This window comes from Heteronotia binoei, chromosome 2 (genome assembly GCF_032191835.1).
Source record: "Heteronotia binoei isolate CCM8104 ecotype False Entrance Well chromosome 2, APGP_CSIRO_Hbin_v1, whole genome shotgun sequence".
Lineage (NCBI taxonomy): Eukaryota > Metazoa > Chordata > Lepidosauria > Squamata > Gekkonidae > Heteronotia > Heteronotia binoei.
Window position 1 is genome coordinate 38594972 of NC_083224.1, and position 26349 is coordinate 38621320.

The following is a 26349-nucleotide window of genomic DNA, read 5'->3' on the forward strand; positions in this document are numbered from 1 at the left end:
TGCCCGCCCCGTCGCGGGCTGTCCTGTCCGCGCCTCTCTCTCCACCCCTCTGCGCCTCGTCCCTCCCTCCTTCTCCCTCCCTCGCGTGGTCCCGACACTCACCCGCCGCCGCTCTCCGTGGGTGGCAGGCAGGCAGGCAGGCAGGCAGAGGGGGAGGACTGCGTGCGCCTCGCTCCCTCCGCCGACACACAGTCCGGCGCCGCAGTGGTGGCGGCGGCGGCGGCGGCAGCAGCATTAGCCTGCCGCGGAGCGCTGTCCGCCCCCTCGCGGTGCTGAAACGCCCCGAGGCGGCGCGCCTGCCGCTCTCCTTGCCCGCCGCGGGGTAAAAGGAGGGCAGCCCGGGGAGCCCGCTGCCATGGGCGCCGCCGACGCCGCCCGCCAAAGTTTCCCGGTGCCCAGGACCGAGCCCAGCTGAAAGAGGGAACCTCCCGAAGTCTCCCGCCTCTCCGCACGGAGAAGGTAAAGGGGTGGAAGCGGCGGGGGAAGGCGGAGGGGGGGGGGGGACGCGCTGTCTCGTCGGCTTCGGGACTGCCGCGGCGAGTGGGTGGGTGGTAAAGAGGCGCGGAGGGACCAAAGGCGCGCCAAAACAACTGGGCACGTGAAGACAGAGACAGAGAGAGACCCCACTGAGGGAGCAGGTGTGTGATCTCCACTCCCCACCCCCCTCCGAGAGAGAGTCCCAAAGTGCTGGCTCCGTAGCGTTTCAAAAACCCCAATCCTACACGGAGTTAGCCGTCCAAGCTTCAACTCAAGACTGCAGTTCGCTCTTCATAGGATTGCACCTTGAGTCCCTTAGCCCTTTGTTACCCATCAATCACCTTGCTGGCTCGTTGTGGCAAAGAGGGGGCAAAGGGGACGTCTTCCAACTTTGAATTGAGGGGTGTGGGCGGTTTCAAAGGATTGACTGGGGAGGGAGTCTTGCGGTCTGGCTGAAGCAGCGTTAGGAGCAGTTATTCCAGGTGAGTGAACGCGAAGGGGAAGGGGGTGGACACCTTTCCTTTGCAGGTGGCACGACGCAGAACATTCCAGCTCTCTGCTGTGCCTCTAGGCAGCAGCATCCACGCACGAGGCAGTTTGAATGTATTGCTCAAGCAGTGGGGCAGGAGAGCCTGGATCCTGCAGAGCAGGAGCTAGCATGTCAGACTAGAACCTCGGAGACCTGGGTTCAAGTCTCTCCAGTCAGCTTAGGAATCTCACTGGATGATCTTGGGCCAGTCACTCTTATTCACCTTGACCTACCTCACAGCGTTGTTGTGAGGACAAAAACAGGGGGATGGCCGGATGATCCATGCCACACTGATCTCCTTGAGGGGAGGGGGATATTTAGAGAAGCTAGAATTCCAACTACTTATGAGTGAAGCCCTATCTTGCTCCAAAAGGAGTTGTGTATATGGGGGGAAATGCAGCGAAAGGGCACTGTATGAGAGTGGAGGAGAAGCCTGTGGCATGATTATAAGTTGTGTGTAGAAGTGCCCATGAGTGGATGCAGGGAGGGTGAAAACCTCCACAGCTGGTGCTGAGCTTTCCGCCAGAAGATTCGTGCGCCTGGAGACTTTCCAACGCACCACAGAAGAAGTACATAATGCACTACAGGATACCCTAGAGAAAACCAGGGGTTCTGTGCAGTCTCCCCAACACCACCAGTGTTACCTTCTTCTCCAGTATGATGCAGTCTCTCTCCCCCCCCTCCCCGGCAGAAGCTGCTGGCTGCAATTTAGCCATGCAGTACTTGGAGGGGGGGATTTAAGTTTCTCACCCAAAGAGCTGAATTGAGAGATCGGCAATGGGGAAGACCAGCTAGGCTTGATGTTATGGGATTCCCCCTCCCCAAGCTATCTGCCCCCACACATACCATCTATAGCTGAGCAAAACAGTTCCCCCCCAGCAAGACTCTTTTGCGAAAGAGATTTCTTTAGAGAAGAAAGAGTGCAGGGGTGAGACGATGACCATCCTTCTAAACTAATGTGTGCATGTCCTTCTAAACTAAGAGACCTTCCCAACACACACATCACAGCAATTCCCTCATCCCCTCATCCCAAGACTAAAGTTATGCTTCCTCAAGGAAGAATTGTGTGTTTGTCTTCAGAATAAAAATTTCAGTGTGACATTTCTTGCATCAGAATCGGAAGACAAGGAGATAAGTTTCAGGACAAGGGCTTAGCACTAGTGCTGGTATAGTAGTTAGAGCATCAGAGTTCTGATCTAGGATAACTCAATTTCAAACCATCACTAAGTCCTGAAGCTCACTGGGTGACTTTGGGCCAGCCGCTCTCAGCTGAACCTACCTCACGGGGCTGTAGTAAACATGGGAAGAGCACCATGTACCCCTCCATGTGCCCTGGAAGAATGGGAGAGATAAGGGAGAATGTGAGCAAAGGACATGGGACATTGACAGGGCAGTGTTAAGCAGAGTTATACCCATAAAGCCCATTGGCTTCAATTGACTTCAAAACAACCTGTATAGCAGGGGTGGCCACATTTGCTTAATGTAAGAGACACATAGAATAAACTTCAGAACTTTGAGAGCTGCAAGACATGAATGTCAGATGTTCGAGAGCTGCAAGGGAAGGAAGGAAGGAAGGAAGGAAGGAAGGAAGGAAGGAAGGAAGGAAGGAAGGAAGGAAGGAAGGAAGGAAGGAAGGAAGGAAGGAAGGAAGGAAGGAAGGAAGGAAAATAGAGGGGGAGAGGTGGAAGGAAAGCAACTTTAACTTCAAATGGTTTTTTAAATGGTGATTTAAAGAGAAAAATGCCTTCGCCAAGCTGGCCAATGGGGCGGTGGGGGCTTCAAGAGCCACACAATATGTGTGAAAGAGCCACATGTGGCTCCTGAGCCACAGTTTGTCCACCCCTGCTGTATAGGTTTCTGCTGCCAGTCAGAGAAGGGGGCTGAACGCGAATGAGCCTCATTACAGCAACTATAGAGCCAAATTAAGTGGTATCAATGGTATGGATATTTGACCTGGATAGCCCAGTCTAGCCTGATTTCATCAGATCTCAGAAGCTAAGCAGGGCCAGCCCTGGCTAGTATTTAGATGGGAGAGCTTTAAGGAACACCAGAGTCATGATGCAGAGGCAGGCAAAGGCAAACTACCTCTGAACATTTATTGCCTTGAAGACCCTAAAGGGTCGCCATAAGACAGCCGTGACTTGACTACAAAACAGCAACAACAAAATGGTATTAATATATTTCTGACGAGCTTCAGCGCAAATGGAAGGTGTTGTGGAAAGCACAAATATTTGGATGTAGCCACAGATCAGGCTTCCTACATGAAGTTTAAAGGAAACATCCCGACTTTCCTATGGAGACAGATTCCTCCATCCAGTACATCTTCAGACAGGAGAAGACAATGGAAAAACGGCTGTCTCTCCTGTACCTATAGCTAAAGCCTTTGACAGGTACAGAGTCTGGCTTCAGTCCCTCTGCCAATCCACAGCAACGATTAGGAGCATGAGAGAGAGCAGAACCTCCTTAGAAATGTGCTTTGAGTGGGGGAGTCATTTCAAGGAGTACTTAAGGCAATAACCAAGAAGTTCCTCAATAGTCTCCTATCCAAGTACCGATCCTGCTTAGATTTCAAGATCTAATGAGATTGGGCTAGACTATACCATTCCACATACCAGCAATACTATTCCAGGATCTAACATCAGCTGTGCCGTCTTGGACACATCTACTTGCTCACTGTCCTGTGCAGTACCTACTGTCATCTGTCATCAGTGTCCTTCTACTGTCTTCATAGGAGAGCTTCACAATGCAGTCTCTGCCATCCTGTGCCATCAATGCCCTTCTGCTCTCTTCATAGGACAAACAGGTTCACAATGCAAAACAGACACTAAGTAATCATTATAAAAGATGGTATTCAGAGCACTGATCTGGATAGTCCAAGCTCTCATCAGAGCTCAGCAACTAAGCAGGGTCAACTCTGGAAAATACTTGGATGGGAGACCTCCTTGGAACACCAGAGCTGGAGGCAGAGGCAGGCTTTATTCAGCCACCTCTCTGAATATCTTCTGTGCCCCCAGTAGGGGTCAGTCACCAGAGATTGCCATGACTTCCAGGTGCAGATACACATGTATAGTCTCTCTCTCTCTCTCTCTCTCTCTCTCTCTCACACACACACACATAAAAAAATGCAAAAAAGGGGGGGGTAGTATTCAGAAACCAGTGGAAGAACATGTCAGCCTCCCAGGATACATTTCAAGGAGTACAATATCTGTTCCTGGATACATAAGAAGTATATGAAGTAGAATTCACACATCCCAAATAAAACTTGAGTTTTCATATGTGAAACAGAAACAATTCAGAACAGTGTTATATGGGTGATATTTCCATTCAGAGAAGGAACTTTCTGTGAGAGCGATCTCTGTGTATGGGTTGTGTGGGTGGTATGTGTGTGATGTGGGGTGTGCACACAGGTGCTTGAGCGTGTGTGTACATTCTTGAGAGTGACGTCTCCGTCCCCCAGGAACAAAGGCTCTGTGAGAAGGAAACTCTTATTTCCTCGTGCGTTTCTCTCCTCCAACACAGGATCACTCAGGGCCATTTCTGACGTAATGTTTTTGGAGGAAGAGATTTGTAAAAAAAAGTCACTGCAGAAATGAAAAATCTACATGGACTCTGCAGGAATTGTCTGCTTTCTGCTCTTTCCTGTAAAATCGGGGCAGATTCTTCATTCTGACATGACAGAGTTCTACCATTCTGCAATATTCAGTCATGGGGTAGGGTGAAGGGGGGGGGATGCATCCACTAAACAGAGGGGTCTGATTCTTACAAGGCCATGTGGATGTGTAAGAAAAAGGCCTTCCAATGGGTATTTTGTTGTTGCTGTTGCCATCAAGGCAAGATACGTTCATAGGTGGTTTGCCATTGCCTACCTCCACATTACAGCCCTGGTATTTCTTGGAGGTCTCCCATCCAAATACTAGCCAGGGCTGACCCTGTTTAACTTCTGAGATCTGACACTACTAGCTAGCCTGGGCTACCCAGGAGAGGGTGTATTACCAGAGATAAATTGATGGGTTTTGTTTTTGTTTTGCTATCAAGTCACAACCCACTTACAGCAACTCCACACAGTTTTCAAAGCGAGAGACGTCCAGAGGTGGCTTGCCATTGCCTGCCTCTACATAGCAACCCTGGATTTCCCTAGTGCAGGGGTGGCCAGCAGTAGCTCTCCAGATCTTTTTTTTGCCTACAACTCCCAGCATGGCCAATGGCTGGGGCTGATGGGAGTTGTAGGCAAAAAACATCTGGAGAGCTACTGTTGGCCACCCCTGCCCTAGTTGTCTCCCATCCAAATACTAACCAGGGCTAATCCTGCTCAGCTTCCAAGCAGGATTAGGCAAGTATGGGACCAGGGCAAATTGATGGGATAGATGTAGGGAATTTGGGGTCTAATCCAGTGACAACTGGGAAAGAAGTGGCTTGTACCCTTCCACTCTGCTTAGCCAAACTGGAAGCCTCCCACTGGCCCGTGAAACCTTTCTCCAGTGAAGATGGCTTTTCTACCCATGGAGGAGGAATCTTTGGGCCAGAGGGCAGATTCAAAAGTGGATGAACAGACTGGTTCTTGTGACCCTTTCTTGCACGTCCAGGGAAGTGGTGATTGCCACTTTGGGGTCAGTCAGCAGTTTTTCTCCAGGTCAGCTTGGCAAGGGATCCTGGAGGTTTTTGCCATCTTCTGGGCATGGAGCAGGGGTCACTGGGAATGTATGTGGTGGGGGGAGGTATTTGTGAAGTTCCTGCCTTGTGCAGGGGGTTGGACTAGATGACCCTGGAGATCCCTTCCAACTCTATGATTCTATGGTTCTAAGCCAGCTGCCTTTTACATAGAGTTAGGAATGCTCCTCTTACAGCCTACCAAAATGTTATGTGTCTCTCATGTGTTCCCCAGCCTGTTGGTGCATGAACACATATGCACTGGTGAGTTCCATGCTGGGAACTTGATTCCCAGTGATGTGTGGGTCCAATTCTGACCATGGTGAGGAGGGAGGCAGGGCAAAAGAATCACCCATGAACCACTTTTTTGACCTGATATGGTCCCGGGAACTGCTGCATGCTCTTATGGTGGGGGGATACTTTTGTGAGTGTGTGCGTGCGCACATCCATATGAGTATGTGTGTGCACCTGGAAATCATGGCAACCTCTGGTGACTTACTCCTACTGATGGCATGGAGGGTATTTAAAGAGGTGGCTGAATAACTCCTGCCCCCCCCCTCCCAACTGCTGGTTTTCCAAGGAGGTCTCCCATGCCAAAGTTGACCCTGCTTAGCTTTTGATATCTGATAAGACTGGGCTTGCCAGGTCAGGGCTGGGAGCTGCTGCTTGCTCTGTTGCGGAAATATGTGTGTCGTTGATCAGTATCCCATAGTTATCCCAAAGGGACAAAGAGTGGTTCCCTGTAGCAATTTTAGTTTAGGAAAACATCAGGAGGAGGGCTTAACCTAGGGGACAGATGGTGGCTCAGTGGTAGAACATCTGCTTGGTAAGCAGAAGGTCCCAGGTTCAATCCCCGGCATCTCCAACTAAAAAAAAAAAAAGAGTTCAGGCAAATAGGCATGAAAACCTCAGCTTGAGGCCTTGGAGAGCTGCTGCCAGTCTGAGTAGACAATACTGACTTTGAGGGACCGAGGGTTTGATTCAGTATAAGGCAGCTTCATATGTTCAACCTGTGTCCCATGACCCCAGATCCAAATTGGTCCAGGCATGCCTAGGAATCAAGTTCTCATTCAAATCTCACAAGGCATTTCTGATCATGTGGACTCAAAAAGGATGCAAAGACAATGTCATGTAGCTAGGTTTTCAGCTTTCAACATCCATGCCCTATCCCATATACACAGCAACAGGCAGAGTTCAAGTACTTTATACACCATGTTTGTGTTGCAATCATCCCAGATCTGTATAGTGTAATTTTTTCCCCCTTAAAGCTGTGAAATGTGTGAAGAATTTAGGCTGGTTATTCATCTGTCTTCCACCCATGGATTGATTACATTTCATTAAACCTGCATACCGCCAAAGCTTCAGTATGGGAGCTTTTTTGGAGATATCAAAAGGAAAGTGAGACAACTTGCAATTTTAATGAATAAAAGCTGGTGCTCTTTGCTAGAAGGAAGAAACATCTTTCATACTTGCTTTTCCATTTCTATTTTGTTTCACCAGAGCCTTAAAATAAAATTAAAAAAACAACAGAGAGAGGAGCCAATCAACACAGCTTATTACCATTTCCCATCATTGATTAAACTGCCTCCCAGGTTTAATTGAATGAAGATTTAGTGGAGAAGGTGTCCACTTGTACCTTGGAGAGTTCAAATTCTCACTAAGCTATGAACCTCTCTGGGTTGGTCATTTTTCTCACAAGGTACAATGGGATTTCTCCCCATGCATACCACACTGCCCCCTTGAAGGGAAACACAACAGTAACTTTTAAAAATCACAAATCCCTCATGACGATAACACAACAAATTGTGATTGCAAGCTTAACATTGTCTCCGTTCTGCCTTGAACTAGCCTGACCTTCTTACAGCAATTCAATGAATTCTTTAAAACCAGCTTATGTTCTTGTGACTGTCTTCAACCATAAGTAAGGGAAGACTGTGCTTTGTATGAACCTCTAGACACCCACTGTCATGAACATGTGTGAGTGTGGGACGCATAAGAATGTGGAATGGTATGGTATAGCCGTGTCAGATCTCATCAGTTAAGTAAGGTCGGAAGAATTAATAATATCAAAGATTTCAGGTTTTCACGGCTGGTAACATCATTAGGGTTTGTAGAATCTTTCGGGATCAAGTGCCGTGTTCCCACCTTTCTGGGATGGCACCACTCAATGCACAGCAGCCAAGAAGGTCTGAGCGCCTGCTCCGGCTGCAACGCCACTGAGGATGTTCTCCGCAGCTGAGAACGAAACGTCTGGAAGGAAAACTTTCTCCAGTAGAACACGGCACTTGATCCCGAAAGATTCTACAAACCCTAATGAATTAATAATAATTAATAAATTATTATTGTCGTATGGCATTGTGTGTAGTTCAGCCAGAGGATCCTCAGATTGTCTGGCAGCCTGGAATTATAGCTCTTTTAGCATTATTCACCATTAGGTGGTGAGCTAGACTTGTGTTTTTGGGCTGAGAGAGTTCCAACAGGACTGTGACTGACCCAAGGTCACCCAGCTGGCTTCATGTAGAGGAGTGCAGAATTGAATCCAGCTCTCCACATTAGAATCCATCACTCTTTCCTATTGCACCATGCTGGCTCTCACGTAGGGTCAGAACTTGAATGGGAGACCAGCCAGGAAGATTCTGTAGAGGAAGGCAATGGCAAGATACTTCTGCTTTTCCCTTGCCCTGAAAGTCCTTTTTTGAGGTTGCTATTCCCATAACACTACACAAAGTGTACATATTTGTCATCTTCAGTGCTTGGTATCAAAAACTCAAGTTTCGGAGGGTATGTGTCTGTGCTCCCTAGAGCTGGAAAATTTGTGTCTTGCTTTAGTTACACAAAATGGCAACTGCAGGATCACAGGTAGAGTTCTCTCCCACTGTGCACACTTGGGGCTCCAACATGGTAACAACCGAATAGCTCTTGTGCACTTGTCATTCACAGATGCAGAATCTGTTGCAGACACACTTTATTTGGGAGAAAACATCCCAGAGGATTGACTTAACAGGTGAATATACGGGAGGCGTCCAGGGTAGCCTTATCTGATCTATTGTCTGTCTTTGTGTAGCGGTGTCAGAATTCAGATTCTCTGTTTTTTATGGAAGAGCCTTATATTAAGCCAGGCGATTGTTCATTAAGCTCAAGGGAGGGTCGCCTGCTCCAGCTAGCTGGGATTTCCAAGGTTGCCGATGGCAGTCTCACTGCTAAAGATTGTCAGCATCTCTATAGGCCCACGCAAAAACCAGAATAAGAAACAAAATCCTTGTAATACCTTTGCTCAGGGCTGACCAAAATGACAGAGAACATTGTGCCAACTTCTGAGCTCGTCAGAAATCTTCACAAGGCAAGATGTCATAAATTTAAAAAAAAAACAAAACAACCAAGGAGGGAAAAAGCCAATTCCCCCTGCTCTTAAAGACCCTGTCTGGTCCGGGGAGGGGTGATGGCTAAACTACTTGGCATGCCAAAGGTTGCAGATTCAATCCCCAGCATCTCCAGCTAGAAGGATCAGGTAGGGGGTGATTTGGAAGACCTCAGTTTGAACCCCTGGAGAACTGCTGCCAGTTTGAGTGGGCAATACTGAGCTGGAAGGACCAATGGTCTGATCCAGCATAAGGCAGTTCTGTGTGTTCATGGGATCCTTAGAGTTAGATCTGCTTTGAATTAAGCCTGAGACTCTACATGTGCCGAGTTAACAGTCCAGCATGGAGATAGATCCAAGTGGACAGCAGTGTTCCCTCTAAACTGAGTTAGCATGAGCTAGTTCACAGATTTTAAGCCTCCATCTCATGCATTGTTGTCTAAGCTCAGGAAGGATGACCCCAGAGCACACTAATTTATGCAGTAGCTCACAACTTTAATGTCAGTAGCTCACAAGATTCTGCAGCTTAGAGGGGACACTGGTGGACAGCTGTGTTGGTCTAAAGCAAGAGAACAAAGTTAGAGTCCAGTAGCACCTTTAAGACCAATCAAGTTTTATTGAGAATGTAAGCTTTTGTGTGTTAAAAGCACACTTCATTAGACAATAGTATGGGATGGAATTAGCAGTCCTATAGAGAGAGAGAGAGAGTGGGCAGTGAATTAGTATGCAAAATAGTGAAAATGTTTTTAGTAGATTAAAAGAATAATAAGTTGGGGTCTGGTCATCATCCCCCCCTTGCGAAGGTATGATGTTATTCTGCATTATGGAATTCTAGATTTATTAGAGACCCCACCCACCCACCTAACCCTTGCATCCATTTTAGAGGTATTTAAGAATACATTTTGTCTGAAGTTAACAGGAGATGGTATATCAGGTTGGACGGCTTGAAAAACTTACCATTTTAAGACTTTTAAAAATTGAAATGGAGGGGGGAGATGGAAATACTTTGTGGATCTCTTTCTGGAGCTGCTTTCAGCAACAGAGCAGAAACCAAATCCCACAACAGATTTCCATATCTACAGAGCACATGGGCTGGCCATTTTTTGTTTGTTTGTTTTAAATGGGAATTGTTCTATGCTGGGTAGGAAAGGTCAAAATGATTTTACCCTTACTTAGAACATTGAAGGTTCTTTCTGGGATGGCACCTTGCCTCAGAGATGTCCTAGTGACGGTAGGCAAAATAGTATTGTGAAAATCTCCAAAAGGGACAAGGTTTGACTTCCTCTCTAAAAGGCTGCAGTGAAGATCATTGAAATAATGAAAACTTAAGGAAACTACCTGCCCAATTCAATCCCACTGCTTCTATAAGAGCCAGTGTGATGCAGCAGTGGCTAGAGTATCAGACTAAGACCTGAGAGACCAGGGTTTGAATCTCCACTCCACCATGGAAGCATGCTGAGGGATCTTGGGCTACACAGGGGTGGCCATACTGTTTTGGAGGCCCTGGGCAAAATTCCAGGGTGGGGTGCTGGGATCATTGCCACTCATCACTGTTTCCCCCACACACACTGGGATCTCCTCTTGCAAGAACCACTTTGGTGTAGTGGGTAAGTGCAGCATCTCTTATCTGGGAGAACCAGGTTTGATTCCCCACTCCTCCACTTGCAGCTACTGGAATGACCTTGAGTCAACCATAACTCTTGCAGAAATTGACCTTGAAAGAGCAGCTTCTGGGTGAGCTCTCTCAGTCCCACCTACCCCACAGGGTGTCTGTTGTGGGGGAAGAAGATAAAGGAGATTGTAAGCTGCTCTGAGACTCTGATTCAGAGAGAAGGGTGAGGTATAAATCTATGGTCTTCTTCTTCTTCTTCTATGAGGTGGTCAGGAGCTGCTGCTGTCACTGGAAGCCAGCTGCCCAAGCTTCAGATGGGGTGGGACTGAACATCTGCAAGAGCTACCTCCTCCTCTTCCTCCTCCCCCTTCTTTTTAGGGGAGTGGCCATAGGTGGTCAGGGCCCCTCCCAGCATGGGGATCCAAGCAGCTGCCCCCTGTTACTCCTGGAGAAAGCCACTCTTGGGGGTCCAAACCCCACACTCAAGATGATCTCAGGCTCTTGTCTCAGCCTCATCTCCTTGCAGGGTTTTTGTTGAGGATAAAACAAAAAGTGGGAAGACTCACCTTACACTACCCTGATTTACGTGAGAAAAGGACACCATCAAAAAATGTGATATTTCTGCACAATCTAGAAGGATGGACCCATCTCTCCATGTGAGGTGCTTGGATGGCAGTCGATGCTCTACGGTCGCTAGTAGCAGAAGTTCACCATTCTATTTATGGAGCCAAGTAAACCAATGACATTTAGCTCTGTCTGCTTTGATGAAGAAAGGGTAGGATCCCTACACCTTCTGGAGGACCTTATCCCCAGTCCTTACAACCATCCCCTCCAATTCTGTCCCCTTTGCACTAACATCAAAGTCAGATTTTTCCAAAGGTCCGTGCCCCCTTTTTATTTCTCTAGGCAGATTTTGAAGGGGTCTCAATCTACAGGGTAACTAGGAAGAGGCAGACAATGCTCCTTTAAAAAAAACCAAGAAGGGGGGAGGGAGCAAGGCTCAGAATTGCAGCTGCAGCTCCTTATTGTAAAAATATTTTAAAAATAAAGAATCCCTGCTGTAAAGAGCTGGCAGCAAAATGGGCGCATTTCATCCTGGGATGCTTTTACTTAACATTTTCCTCTGGCAATATTAATATAACTTCCCCAGCTGCAGCGATGTCCGGCGCAAGGTGAATTCAAAGGACCCGCTTTATTGTCTCCTTTCAATGGCAAAAACTGACAAATCTCCTTGTTTCCCCCAGAACTTACTTTGCAGTAAGCGTACCTTACTGTTAATGATAGCCACCCATCCATCACTCCGATACAGACATGCCTTTCACTGTAATAGCCCGAGTGATAGATGAACGCCTTGCAAACGACTCCAGCATAACCATAAAGACGGACTCGCCTGACGTAATCTATCAGAAATAAAACTTCGTCTCTGGGATTTATTTATATATTTATTTTGGCCAGGCTGGTTTTACAGCAAACACTGCACGCACGTGCACACAAAACCAAAGACACACTTGTTGCTTCGAAACAAAGGATGGAATGGCAATGGAGCGCCCTGAGGAGGAAGAAATGGTCAGATTTCACAATCTTTGCCAAGGAGGTATGAGGTGCTGGATTTGCAGGACTGGATCTCCTGATGTGGTTTGGGAGGATTTAGTTTGGACTGAAGCCATGAGGTGAAGAAAAGGGGGTTAACTTAGGGCTGCCAACCTCCAAGTGGGGCCTGGAGATCGCCTGCTTTTCCAACTATTCTTCAGACTACAGGGATCAGTTCTCCTGGAGAAAATGGCTGCTTTGGAGGATAGATTCTATGGCATAGTACCATGCTGAGGTCCCTCCCCATCTCCAAACCCTGTCCTCTCCAGACTCCACCCCCCAAATCTCCAAGTATTTCCCGACTGTGTGCAGGCAATCCTAGGTTTACTGCACCATTTTCCTGATTAAAAATGGCCCACCTGGGTTCTTGTATGCCCCAGTCAGTTCCAGTTGCTCATTTTATGCCAGTTGGTTTCCCCATTACCAGTTGTGCTGTTGGGATTTTTTTAAATCAGGGCAATGGGGCACATGAGCAAACAAACTTTCCCCTCCTCAAGACCATGGTGCCCATCAACGCTCCCTTTAAGCTGTGGAGACTTGTGAGCAAAAATTCTACTATGGTATTAAAGTTGTGAGTTACTGCATAAATTAGTTTGCTCTGAGTCCTTTTTTCCTGAGCGAAGACTAAATGGTGTGAGCCAGAGGCTAAAAAAAACGGTGAGCTAGCTCACACTATCTCAGCTTAGAGGGAACACTGGTCCCCATCCATACCAGTCCTGCTTTTAAAGGGCCAGTCACAGAGCTCCATCCAGAATTACCTCTCGTCTGGCCTTGAGAAGACCTCCATGGTAAAGCAACTACTGGGCAGGGGACCCAAAGCTGTCTCTACCATGAAATAATTGGATGTTGCTCAGCAGGGTTGGCGTAGGGATGCCAGCCTCCAGGTGGGACCTGGGAATCCTCCCAGAATTACAGCTCATCTCTAGACTACAAAGATCAGTTCCCCGGGAGAAAATGGCTACCTTAGAGGGTGGATTCTATCCCACTGTATCCCACTGAGGTCCCTGTCCTCCGTAGGCCAAATCGCCAGATCTCCAGGAGTTTCCCAAACTGGGTCTGACACAGCCCCATAGCTAGGGGCCATGAGGGAAGGAGGCCATGGGGGACCACGAGGGAGGGGGTCAGAGGTTGAGAGTAGGAAGTTGGAGAGGCAGGGATTGCTCCTCTCCCTTCCCCCTCCTGCACCATTTAAATTGTGTGGGAAGGGCATGTAAGAGCAGCTGCCACCCCTCCTTCACAATTCAATCAGCTGATTGGTGGGCCCTTTAAATGGTGCAGGAGGGGCAGTGGCTGCTCCTGGGTGCCCCTCCTGAATGATTTAAATCAGGGCTGGAATTCTAGCAGGAGCTCCTTTGCATATTAGGCCACATACCCCTGATGTAACCAATCCTCCAAGAGCTTACAAAAAAGAGCCTTGTAAGCTCTTGGGGGATTGGCTACATCAGGGTGTGTGGCCTTATATGCAAAGGAGCTCCTGCTAGAATTCCACCCCTGATTTAAATCATGCAAGAGGAGGGGAGGGGTGCCCCAAAACTGCTCGGTGGACGGGCCCCATGGGCCCCTGGTTAGCTACAGGCTTGGTCTGACAACCTTAATGTCCTGAGGTGGGACAGCTGCCAGAGGCCGGGGCTCCTTCAGGGGCCCACCATCACTGATCTTTTGCCCACTTGCCTGCCCTGCCACATTGCCTGTGTACCCTTCTCTCCCATCTGCTCAGCACACACACACACACACCAGCAACACTGGGGAAAGACAAGCAGGTTGTGCAGAGTGGTGGCGCTGCCCACTGCTTTTCTCTCAGGTTGTTGGTCTTTCCCAACTGTCCTGACTGAAATCCTTCAGCTGTCCATCAGGGATCAAACCAGGGCACCTTCTGCATGCAAAGCGAGGGCTCAACTGGCCACGCTTCTGCAGGGAGAACTAGTTGGTGGAAAGCACAACATGTGTTAATTAGTAGGGAGTAAGGTGCAATTTGGATTTGCTGCCTGAGGAGTCCCCTGCTTTCCTCCTGCCCATTTAAAAGGCTCTCTCGATTTAGCCAGCATTTATTGACGTTTCCTGAATTTGTGGATGCCTGCAGCTCACCTCTTGTCCAGCCTTTTCAGAGAAAAACAAACACACAAGTCCCTATAATCAGAGTCTGGGAAATTACTAGAGTAGAACTAAATAAAAGTTATCTCCAATTAGGCTAATGGGGCTACATATTTTATATATTTACTGCACTGAGAGCTGCTGCATAGATTGTAAAGCTTCAGAGGGCAATACCCCCTCCCCTCCCCACTATTTGGGCCCTAATATGGTCTGAAGGCACAGAATTCTGCAATGCACCATCCAGTGGGGCTGATCTGCAATGGAAGGGGAGACTGGCTAGGAACTCTCAGTAGGCTGCCTTGAAGAAAAGCAGGATATGAATGCATGATCTTTGCATGATGCTGTAGAGAGGTATAAAGCACCTCTTCCTATATAAGAAGTTTTTATCCTGGGGGAAAGAAGGCAAGTGATCTTTCTCACTGAATGCCTATGCTTTTCAGTATGTTTTGTACATTGGTTTAAATCCTGCTTTTCTCTCTAGTGTGGACTTAAAGCAGTTTCCAGCATCATTCTTCCCTCCACCTCTTGCAACAGCCCTGTGAAGTTTGTCAGGCTGAGACAATGTGCCTGGCTCAAGGTCAATCAGAGAGCTTCCATAGCAGGGTAGGGAAGGATCTGAACCTAGTTCTTATGGCTCTTAGTCCAACACCCTTAACTATTACACCCTCATGGTTCTAATAGGCTTTCTTATGAATCGCTCTGTATTTTTCTTAAGCCCTTGGACCCCAAAACTCTATTTGTGGCTGTTCTCTCTTTACTGGAAGTATGATGTTCCCTCTTCCAGTTTGGTGTCTGCTAGACTGGAGTGCCAGGGGCAAAGGAAGCCAGTATACCTTCTGCTCTAGCACAGCGGTAACATGCATATTGTGCATGCACATGGTCCCAGGGCTTTTTTTGTAGCAGGAACTCCTTTACCTATTAGGCCATATACCCCTGATGTAGCCAGTTCTCTAAGAGCTTACAGGGCTTTTAGTACAGGGCCAACTGTAAGCTCTTGGAGGATTGGCTACATTAGGGGTGTGTGGCCTAATAGGCAAAGGAGTTCCTGCTAACAAAAAAAGGGAAAAAAAGCTCTGACTGATATCTCCAATTAAGATATATAAGGTTGTGGGTTTGGGGTAAGTGTCTAAGAGCCTTGGTGAGCCAAATGATACATTCATGTGTGTCTTTAGCTAGCTAAAAGAGGAGATTTTGGCTGGAGATGCCTTTACTCTGCTTCACAAGAGACGTCTGATAAAATTCTGTTTTCTCTACACTGATTAAATGCACAGAAGTCCTGCCCTTGTGATCAGGTCACCCTAGTAACTCCTGCTTTATAAAACTTTTATTTAAAGGGACCCATGCAAATATGCAGTTGCATCTGGGATGGTACAGCACAGCCTGATCTTGTTAGATCTCAGAAGCTAAGCCAGGTCAGCAGTACTTGGATGGGGGGCCACCAAGAAAGACAAGCCTCCTCTGCTTCTCTCTCTTACCTTAAAAGCATCTTGCTGGGGTCACTACAAGTCAGTTGCATCAGGACAGCACATTAGGGTTGCCAAGTCCGTCACAGCTTCTGGAAGTGATGTCATTGCGCTGGTGACGCTATGTGCTGGCCACTCTAGGCATTTCCTGGGGAAACTCTATGGTTTTCCTGGATACTCTAGCAGTTTGGGAGGTAAAAAATACTATCATAGAGTTTTCCCTCCCAAATTGCTAGAGCGAATGGGAAAACCATAGAGTTTTCCCAGAAACGCCTAGATTAGCTGGCTCATGGCATTGCCAGTATGACGATGTCACTTCCAGGTGATGTCATTGCACCGGTGATGTCGAGCGAGGTTCCCCCCCACCGGCCCAATTTGGGCCGGTAGCTTGGGAACCTCCAGGGCGGGGGAACCCCTGCCTGGCCTGGGGGCTTGGCAGCCTTACAACACATACCTACATATGTGAAGGTGGCATAATCTGATAGGCTCATCCGTTATGGTTGCCAGCTAACCCAGACAAAACCAGCCCAATCCACTCCCATGCTTTGACCTAGTCATGGCACTTCCCCCTTCCCCACATGAACCTAGTCATGCACTTCAGTGACCCAGAGACTGCTTTCAGATGGGCAGTTTGAAGAGACCCAGAGACACCTCAGAAACTGACTAGAAAAACCCATCCAAATGAGCACATCTACCGCCCACCCTCATCCCATGCTCACCCCATTCTCCTGTGTCCTCAGAGCAGCTCAAAAAGTTACCACTTTTGAAGTGGGAGCAAATTTCTGAGCCACTCATCAGTCACGTGTGAGCTCACATGCGCATAACCAATAAATGAATTTTAAAAAAGAAACCCAACCCAAGCTACAGAGATGGTGCACAGCAGCCATCTGATTGCACCACGTTGCCTCACAGACGAGATGGGAACAGCTTGCAGGGGAGCGTATGGACAGTTTAGGATGCTTCTTTCTGAGCCAGCCCGATTTGGGACACCTCCCATGAGCCCCAAACTGCCCGTCTGTAAGCAGCCAGAGAGGCCCTATTCTTCACCCCTGCTCCTCTTCCCACAGTCAATGGTGCAGTGGGTGGCTACATGAGAGAGGCTGTGGGCTTCTCTTTCCTATGAGGCTTATTTGTAGAAGGTTGGTTAAAGTCATTCTCTTTGGGAAGGCTGGTTGTTAGAGCCTGCAGTTGATTGTTAAGGTTAAATAGCTTTGCAATATAAATTAGCAGCTGCTCGATAGGCAGAAAAAAGAGCTTTTGAAACCTTTCATGGCACAGAAATCAGCATTGTCTTCTAGCACTGGCTGCAGATCAAGCTGCATTTAAAAATGAGGATAGAGACTGGAGGGAAAAAAATTACTGATCACCCTTCAACTCTATTGTAGACAGAAGCCATGTCCCCAGGTCCTTGTTGCTCCGTTGTAGAAAATTATTTATTTACTTATGTCATTTATATACTTTCTAGAGACTCAAGGCAGATTACAATTTTTAAAGACGCAATAAAACCAATATTGCACATATCATTAACCTTGGATTACAACATTGGAAACCACAAAAATGACTGTGTGCATGTGTGTGTGTATGTGTATAAAGTGCCACTAAGTCAGTCAACTTATGGTGACCCCGGCAAGGGGCTTTCAAGGCAAGTGAGGAGCAGAGGTGGTTGGTCATTGCTTTCCCGTGCAGTGTCTTTCCTTGGTGGTCTCCCTTACATACACACATACGGTACATACATGAATACATGAAGCTGTCATAGTGAATCAGACCATTGATCCATCAAGGACAGTATTGTCTACTCAGACTGGCAGCACCTCTCCAGCATCTCAGGTTGAGGTCTTTCATGTCACTCAGTGCCTGGTCTTTTTTCACTGGAGTCACCAAGGATCGAACCTGGGACCTTCTACATGCAAAGCAGAGGCTCTTCCACTGAGCCACTGACCCTGCTTAGCTTCCTAGCCCTGATAAACTTGACCTTCCCTCTCAATGACGATACAAATGACAATATAGTCTACAGAACAAACAGTGCGATAGAAACAAAATTACAGCATTGGAGAACAATGCAGTAAAAACAGTCTAATCTGTAGAATACACAATGTAATGAAGATGGATTACAAATTTAGAAAACAATGCAAAAAAAAAAAATAGCTTGCTAGATACAATAAGCAGTGCAATGGAAATTACCTAAACTGGTATTCTACAGACATTAAGGCCACAGCCCTATTCTCTTTATCAAAACGCCCCCCTGAACAATTCTGTTTTGCACGTTCTGCAGAATGAAGGAAGTGTGGGAGACTTCCTGACCTTGTGGGTCAAGTCATTCCACTGGGTGTGGATTACAACAGAAAATGCTCAGGTGTGGCAGCTTTTGATTTTACATCAATCACTTTGGTGACCACCTCCCTCAAGGAAATCTGACACCTGAATCACAAATAAATTCCCATTCACCATTTGGAAATCACTACTGAGAAAAAAAAAATATCCAACAGACCATCAGAAATGAGACATTCTTATGAAAAGCCTGCCAACCAAGGTAGAACTGACTTTGAAGGCTGTGAATTGGATATCCGGAAGAATATACAAGTACGTAACCATTAAAACTTTGACCTATTGCTGTTTGCTCCATTTGCAGACAAGCAGGGCTGACCCTAGGCTGTCTGGCACCCTAGACAAGGCTAACTTCTGGCACCCCACCCCTGCACTGATAACGTCACTGAGTCACATAGGGGCATCCAATTTGGTGCCCCCAGAAGGCCAGCGCCCTAGGCAGTTGCCTAGTTTGTCTAGTGGAGGGCCGGCCCTGCAGACAAGAGTTGTAGTTCGGGCGGAATCCATTCTACCAATAGACTAAACATAAAAGTCCATACAAGAATGCTAACTGGCATCTATGTATGTACATGCCATCAAGTTGCAAGTGATTTATGGCAACTCCAGCAAGGGACTTTCAAGGCAAGAGAGAGAAGCAGAGGTGGTTTGCCATTGCCTTTCTCTGCCGTCTTCTTTGGTGGTCTCCCATCTAAGTACTGACTCTTCTTAGCTTCTGAAATATGATGAGATTGGATTATACTATATTATCCTACATCCTTGCAAACAGGCAGACAGATGTATATAAATAGGTATTACAAAACAGAAGAATGGAGCCATGGAAACCTGAAGGTGTAATTTGGTGTGTGGTTCTGGATGGACTGCACAAATGTTTTGAAATATGCCAGGCTTTTTTTGAAGCAGGAACTCCTTTGCATATTAGGCCACGCACCCCTGATGTAGCCAATCCTCCAAGAGATTACAGGGCTCTTAGTGCAGGGCCTACTGTAAGCTCCAAGAGGATTGGCTACATCAGGAGTGTGTGGCCTAATATGCAAAGAAGTTCCTGCCACAAAAAAGCCCTGGAAATATGTGTGCTGCTCCATATGAGCAGAGCCTGCCCCCACTCTGTTCTGTGCTGAACGACTGTCTGAGACAAGAAATGATCATGTGCACATGGGAGAGTACAGCACACCTGTTGCTCATGAGGAGTTCCATGCATGCATCAGAGGCCTTGAGCTTTGTATTACAACAGAACATCATTTTGTCTGATGATTGTGCCCCCGAGGGGTTGAGAGTTTCTCTTCCTTGTGTGCTGGCAGGGAGGGGAACTTTAATGGGGGCTTGACATATGATTCATTGAAGCTGCCTTAACCGAGTTACATCACTACACCCTGTAGCTTAGTGCCATCAGTTCTGACAGGATATGGATTTCCAAGGTTTTCAGGCAAAGATTTTTTTTTTTTTAAACCGAGCTCTGCAATCATTTTAACTAGAGATGCGGCAGACTGAACCTGGTACCCTGTGCATACAAAGCATGCACGTACCACTACTGAGCTATGGCCCCATGCCCCCCAAACTACCGGCAGTTGCCAATTGCTTCTGTCCCTTCAACAGAGATTTAATGGGATGTTATTTACCAGGTGACGTTATTGACCTCCATGCCATGAAAAAGCTTCAGCTGCCCATTTCCGTGCCTTAAATTTCTACTAAAGGGACCAGGCGTTTTCCTCCAATCCTGTTGGCAACTGTACAGCTGCCAAGAGTTCCAGGACTTGAACTCAAGAACCTCCTCACTCGAGGAGGCAGGGCAAGGAATCGAGACTTGCAAGCTGAGTATGTGGGAATGATCATACTTCCAGTATTCTCACCCTCTAGGATTCTCTTTCTTCTCTAAGGGCCTCATGTTCCTAGCCTCTGCCTTATCACGCCGTACACCAATGACCCACTGATGGTCTCATAAGTTTAAACTTAGCATCCATTTAAATTGCTCAGACACAAGAAGAAGTGAGAGGTGAGTGCCTCCAAACATTCATCATACACAGCAGCGTGAGATTGGTTTTTCATTAGCTATAAAATTAAATACTGCAAAGCAGCTTTTTCATTCTGACAATTATGGAAACATCCAAAGAGAATGATGCTCCCACGCGCCCAGGGCCGGCTCTGCCACTAGGCAAACTAAGTGATTGCCTAGGGTGCTGGCCTTCTGGGGGCACCAAATTGGGCACCCCCCATGGGACTCGGGGATGTTACCAGTGTGGGGGGGGGGAGCACCAGACGTTAGCCTTGCCTAGGGTGCCAGACAGTCTAGGCCCAGCCCTGCATGAACCTTTCTTCCTTTCCCTGGTTGGTATTGAGGGAGGACAACTTGTATTTCTCTATATCTCCATGAAGATTACCTCCGTATGGGATGAGAAGGGAGAACTTGGTATGCCTTGCCGCATTAGCTCCTTGGGCCCAACTAGATGGGGTCTGACAACAGATCTTGCCGGAGTTGTTCAAATCAAATTGCAGCGGACAGGTCCCCATTTGGAAATGAGGCCATGGCAAAGGAGGGAGAGGTAGTGATCCTTAACAGTGGCCATCCAGATGCCAGGTAGGGAGGAGATCTACAGATCTTTGCAATTTTTAGGCAGCCTCTTCTTTCCATTTGCAAAGGGTTTTCACAAGAGAGACAGCATGGTGTAGTGGTTAAGAGTGGTGGAGTCTAATTGGGAAAGCAGGTTTGATTCCCCACTCGTCCTCCACATGAAGCCTTCTGGGTGACATTGAGCCTGTCACAGTTTACTCAGAACTCTCTCAGCCTCACTTACCTCGCAAAATGTCTGTTGTGGGGAGAGGAAGGGAAAGCCAATGGTATATCATTTTGAGAGCCCTTAAGGTGGAGAAAAGCAGGATATAAAAAAACAACAACTCTTCAGTCAATTAAGGAGAGGGGTTTTATACCACTCACTTCATTGTGCAGATAAATCCCCATGTGCTGCATTTCTCACCCAGTGCCTTAATAGTACAAGCCAGGGTTGTTGTTGTTTTTTGTAGCAGGAACTCCTTTGCATATTAGGTCACACACTCCTAATGTGGTCAATCCTCCTGAAGCTTACAGGGCTCTTCTTACAGGAGGATGGGCTACATCAGGTGTGTGTGGTCTAATATGCAAAGGAGTTCCTGCTACAAAAAAAGCCCTGCCTTAAAACGAGTTACACCCTTTTAAGCCTATTCATTGACTTCAGTGGACTCCAATGGACTTTAGAATTGCTCTATAAGGAGGGGCAATGCAGCAAATAGGAATCAAACCTAAAATTAAGGTGTGGCCAGATGGCTGTCAGGTACAAGGGTCTCTGGGAATGAATGCCTGAGATTTCTGAATCATATGCATATATTATAAATACACTTATACAAAGTTGCCTTGTTGCCAGTCTCTTATGTCCTCATTTTTTACTTGTGGATGGGGGCTGGGACTCAATCACAATGTTGCCTGGTTGGTGAGAGGCTTAGGAGGCTAAAGCTTAAAAACCACTGGGTTTATCCCTTCTGTTCCTTTGTGGTTTCCACAATTGTAACCCACACTCCTTAGGCTTTTAGTCCTAGGGTAAAAGAGAATACATGCAAAGAGAGGCTGCCTGTGTTTTACCTTTCCAGAGCTAATAACAACTTGTGATAGGCTTAGTGAGAGACTTGAAATATAACAGCAATGAACAAAGTATGTAACAAATTCTAGGGCAGTTAACTTAAGAGGAGAAGAAAGAGTTGATTGGTGCAGCCAAAAAGGGTTGGGAAAATTAATTAGTTTGCATTTCTTTAGGATGCTCATTAGGTTTACACCATAATAAACTTTTGATATTTGGAGGGTACATCAAGCTTTCTTCTATAATTTCCCAATCCTCTTGTTACTCAGAAGTATACGATTTCAGTATAAAAGATAAAATTGATGCCTCCTAATAAATCTGGAAAAGCTATACCACCTTTGCTGGCTGGGCGATGCAGCATAGCAATGTACTTAATGATATGGTTATCTGTCACTGCATGATAAAGATTGTACTTTGTTCATTGCTGTTATATTTCAATAAATTTTAATAAAATTAAAAAATAAAGTTGGAAGTGGGTTACCAACATCCGTATGGGGCCTGCAGTTCTCCCAGAATTACAACTTCTCTGTAGAGAGATCTGTTCCCCTAGAGGAAATTGCTGTTTTGGTGGGCGGAGTCTACAGCAATATGGCAATACGAGGTCCCTCCCCTCCTCAAACCCCACCCTCCACAGGCTCCACCCCAAATCTCCAGGAATTTCCCAACTCAGCTGGAAGGGTTAAACACCCTCCACCAACACCCAAATGGGAGCCTGCCATTTGACCCTTAAAAACCTGAAGAGGTGAATTCTCCTGGGAGAAATGGTAGTTTCAGATGGTAGACTTTAGTGACTGGCTTAAACAATTCAGAACAAAGATTGAAATGCCTGCAGACAATGTTTTCAATTGCTGAGGCAGTGGTATTTCTTGTGCAGGGTGGTCAAAGAACAGAAAAAATGGAGGAAAGAAACCATAGAAAATACAGTTGATTAAAATATTCACAGTCAAGTTTTACCCCTCCAGCCTGGCAGTCTTGATGTAGTAGATTTAATCTGCTTCAAACAGCTTGATTTAATCAATAGCTTGACACTAAGTTGAAGTCCAGTCTTTGGAGCCAGGAAAAGGACATCTTGTTTGTTTTTATCTCTGGGAAGAAAACAAGATCTCAGATAGAAGTGCCAGGCTGAAGCTCAGAAACTCCCCTTTTAGCTATTCTTCCTAGCCCTGCCAGCTGGCTCCTCCACCTTGCGTCTCAGCAAGAAAGGCAAGCTGTAAATAAAGCCAGTAAGTCCAGAAATTAGTAAATGAAGGTTTCCGCAGCATGGGTCTAATGGAGATCACTAGCCTCTTTGCAGAACAGACTGCCATGAAAGGGACAGAATCCCATGTTTGCAGGCAGAAGAAGCAATGGCCATTCTTCAGTATAAAATGTCAACTAGCCAGACCATCTAGGGGCCATAGCTCAGTGGCAAAGCATCGGCTTCTCATGCAGAAGGTTCCAGGTTCAATCCCTAGTGTCTCCAGTGGCAAAGCATCGGCTTCTCATGCAGAAGGTTCCAGCTTCAATCCCTAGTGTCTCCAGTTCCAAAGCAGACGGCACATTGCCAGGCAATGCAGACTTGGGAAGATGGGTCAGTCTGACTTCTATGTCTGTGTCCTCCCCTCCTGCTGTACAGCACACCTGGATCCCTCACTGCAGCAGGCAACCAGGAGGCCAAAAGGAGGCCAAAATCTGAATCACCTGCTCCATGCCATGAAGGTTTGTTGATTTCTACATTTCAAACCGCTAGTTAAGGGATGGAAGACACTCAGATCAGGCAATTAGCAGACTTAGGAGGAGGCAACTGGATGGGGGAAATGATAAGGGAAAGCCAGGTGTGGATACTTTCAGCATTCAGCAGCAGTTTAACTTTTAGACCCTCCTAAGTAATCTCATTGCTAACAGGCAGGGGCTCAAAGGATTCACCGTATAATATAATGTATGAACATACATACACCTTTGGTCCATCAAGGTCCTGTTTTTTTTTTAGCAGCAACGCACAGGAATGCAGTTCCAGCTGGCTTGGAGACAGGAGGTGTGACCAAATATGCAAATGAGTTCCTGCTGGGCTTTTTCTACAAAAAAAGCCCTAGTCAGTATCGTCTATTTTGACTGGCAGGAGGTCTCCCAAAGAGCTCTTTCATGTCACTTGAGCCTTTTAACTGGAAATGCCAGGGATTGAACCCATGGCTTTCTGCATGCCAAGCTGATGCTTTACCACTGAGCCATGGCCCCCAAAGTGTCTGGCTGATGAATGTTTAATACTGAAGAATGGTCATCATCCCTTTTACCTGCAAACTCAACAGCTAACAACAGAAAAGTGGGACAACCCAATGACAAAGTACACATCTTCTCCTATTTGAGGGACTTCCTAGTATACAGAAAGATATTGCTTAATAAAGTAAAAAAGAGTGCACGTGCACATACACACACACACACCTCGTTGCCCTTTCTAAAAGCCTGAAGGGAATTGAGCATACTCTTTATGCTCTAGGTGGAGGTGATGGTGGAGGAAAGTGCCATCAAGTCACATTTGGCTTTTGGTAACCCCATAGGGTTTTCAAGGCAAGAGACAATCAGAGGTGGTTTGCCATTGCCCACCTCTGCATAGTGACCCTGGACTTCCTTGGTAGTCTCCAAATACTAACCAGGGCTGACCCTGCTTAGGTTCTGAGATCTGACCAGATCAGGCTAGCCTGGGCCATCAGGTCAGATACCCTCAAGGACAGGGGTGGCCAAACTGCAGCTCGAGAGCCAGATGTGGCTCTTTCACACATATTGTGTGGCTCTCAAAGCCACCACCTCGTCAGCCAGCTTGGAGAAGGCATTTGTCTCTTTAAATCACTTCTCCAAGTCAAGCCAGCCAGCAGTTTGGAGAATGCATTTAAATTTAAAGTTGCTTTTTCCTACTTCTCTATCCCTCCATCTATTTTCTTTCTTTCTTTCTTTCTTTCTTTCTTTCTTTCTTTCTTTCTTTCTTTCTTTCTTTCTTTCTTTCTTTCTTTCTTTCTTTCTTTCTTTCTTTCTTTCTTTCTTCCTTCCTTCCTTCCTTCCTTCCTTCCTTCCTTCCTGGCAGCTCTCAAACATTGGCCATTCGTGTCATATGGCTCTCAAACATCTGACGTTTATTCTTTGTAGCTTTTAAACAAGTTTAGCCTCCCCCCTGCTCTAGGAGATATGAAATATGCAGGATAGATTAGCTTTATGGCACTTTTTTTGTTGCTGTTGTAAAAGTAGGAAAATGGAATGCAGGGCGAAACCATCTTGCTCAAACTCATGGAGGGAAAGATCCCAGTAGGCAGCCATGTTGGTCTGAAGCAATAGAACAAAGCTGTAGACAAATGCACCTTTAAGACCAACTAAGTTTTATTCAGAATGTATGCTTTTGTATGCTCTTAAGCAGACTTCATCAGACAAAATGGGAATGGCAAGCAGCAATTCCTAATATGAGTGAGTTGGTACATAGAATCACGGGAATGTTTTTAGCAGATTGAAAGAATCACAAATAGGAATCTGTGTTTGTTAGTTGTTAGTTTTTTAGTGTTGCTCTAACAACACTAACAGCCCTGCTCCGAATCTAACACTAACTTAAGAGCATACGAAAGCTTATACTCTGAATAAAACTTAGTTGGTCTTAAAGGTGCACTTGTCTACTGCTTTGTTCATGGAGGGAAAAAAAATGTGCCAGGGGAAGCTTCCCTATGATCTGTTGCCCACCCACCCCTCTCACATGACCCCAGGGTTTTAGGAACATCTCAAAAAGTTTGCCTAATGTGATTGTTGAGGCTCAGCTGCCAGACCGTGACAGCAAGACACCCTGACAAACAGGGTTCCTGTGCTGCTCACTGGATTTCCTTTGTTCTTTGTTCCTTGGAATCTGGGGAAATGTTCCTGGAGGCAGATGACAACACCCAGCTTTTGCCTGGCTTCACTGGCAGTGCCCTCACCCATGTGCTCCAGCAGCATTAACACAATTGGGGGCAGCCGATGTCAAGGCAGAACAGGAGTGGCGCCAGATGGGCCTTTCAGCCATCCATCTTGCCACTGCTGATGTAAGGGTCTTGTGGCTGGCCCCCTTCTTAAGACGTTTATACTCCAACGGGCTTCGGCTAGCTAAGAATTATAAGACAGAGTCATTAGCATCATTTCCCTCACCGCCATTTCCCTTGAGATGGGGGCAAGTTCTGTCTGCCTGGGAAGTTCCCTAGGAAAGTATTCACTGTCCAGCTCCTCAGCCTCATTATCGCGGCTCCCTGGAAAGTGATTGTCGGAGCTCACATTTGTGTGGCGGAAAAGATAAAGTGTTGGCCAGAGAGCGTTAATGCCGCTTCCACAAAGAGACAGCAGGAAGCCCGACGCAGCAGAGAGGAGCATCTCTAGACAATGCTTTGCCCAATGTGTGCACAGCTGGTCTGGCTCCTGTTTCTCTCTCTTTACTCTGAAGATTGCTTCCCTCCCCCCAAAGTAAAAAGCAAACCGCAGGATGGCTGGCGGAGGAGGGTCTACCTTGCACAGGTCTCCACAGCCACAGAGAGGGGGCAGAGTTGCCAGGTCCCCTCTGGTGGGGGACGGGGAGGCAGGTTTGCCAGATCCAGGTTGGGAAACCCCTGGAGATTTGGGGATGCAGCCTGGGGAGGACAGGAACCTCAGTGGGGTACAATGCCACAGAGTCCACC

At 46.8% G+C, this 26349-nt stretch overlaps 1 protein-coding gene across 1 annotated transcript in view; it reads left to right on the top strand.

Annotated features, from left to right (window-relative positions):
• Positions 1-231: 231 nt before the first annotated feature.
• Positions 232-26349, top strand: part of LOC132567557 (opsin-5-like) — a 104279-nt gene continuing 78161 nt past the window's right edge. Inside the window, exon 1 of the mRNA XM_060233237.1 lies at positions 232-459. The gene's annotated coding sequence lies outside the window, so the exon portion shown is untranslated. The remainder of the gene's footprint in view (positions 460-26349) is intronic.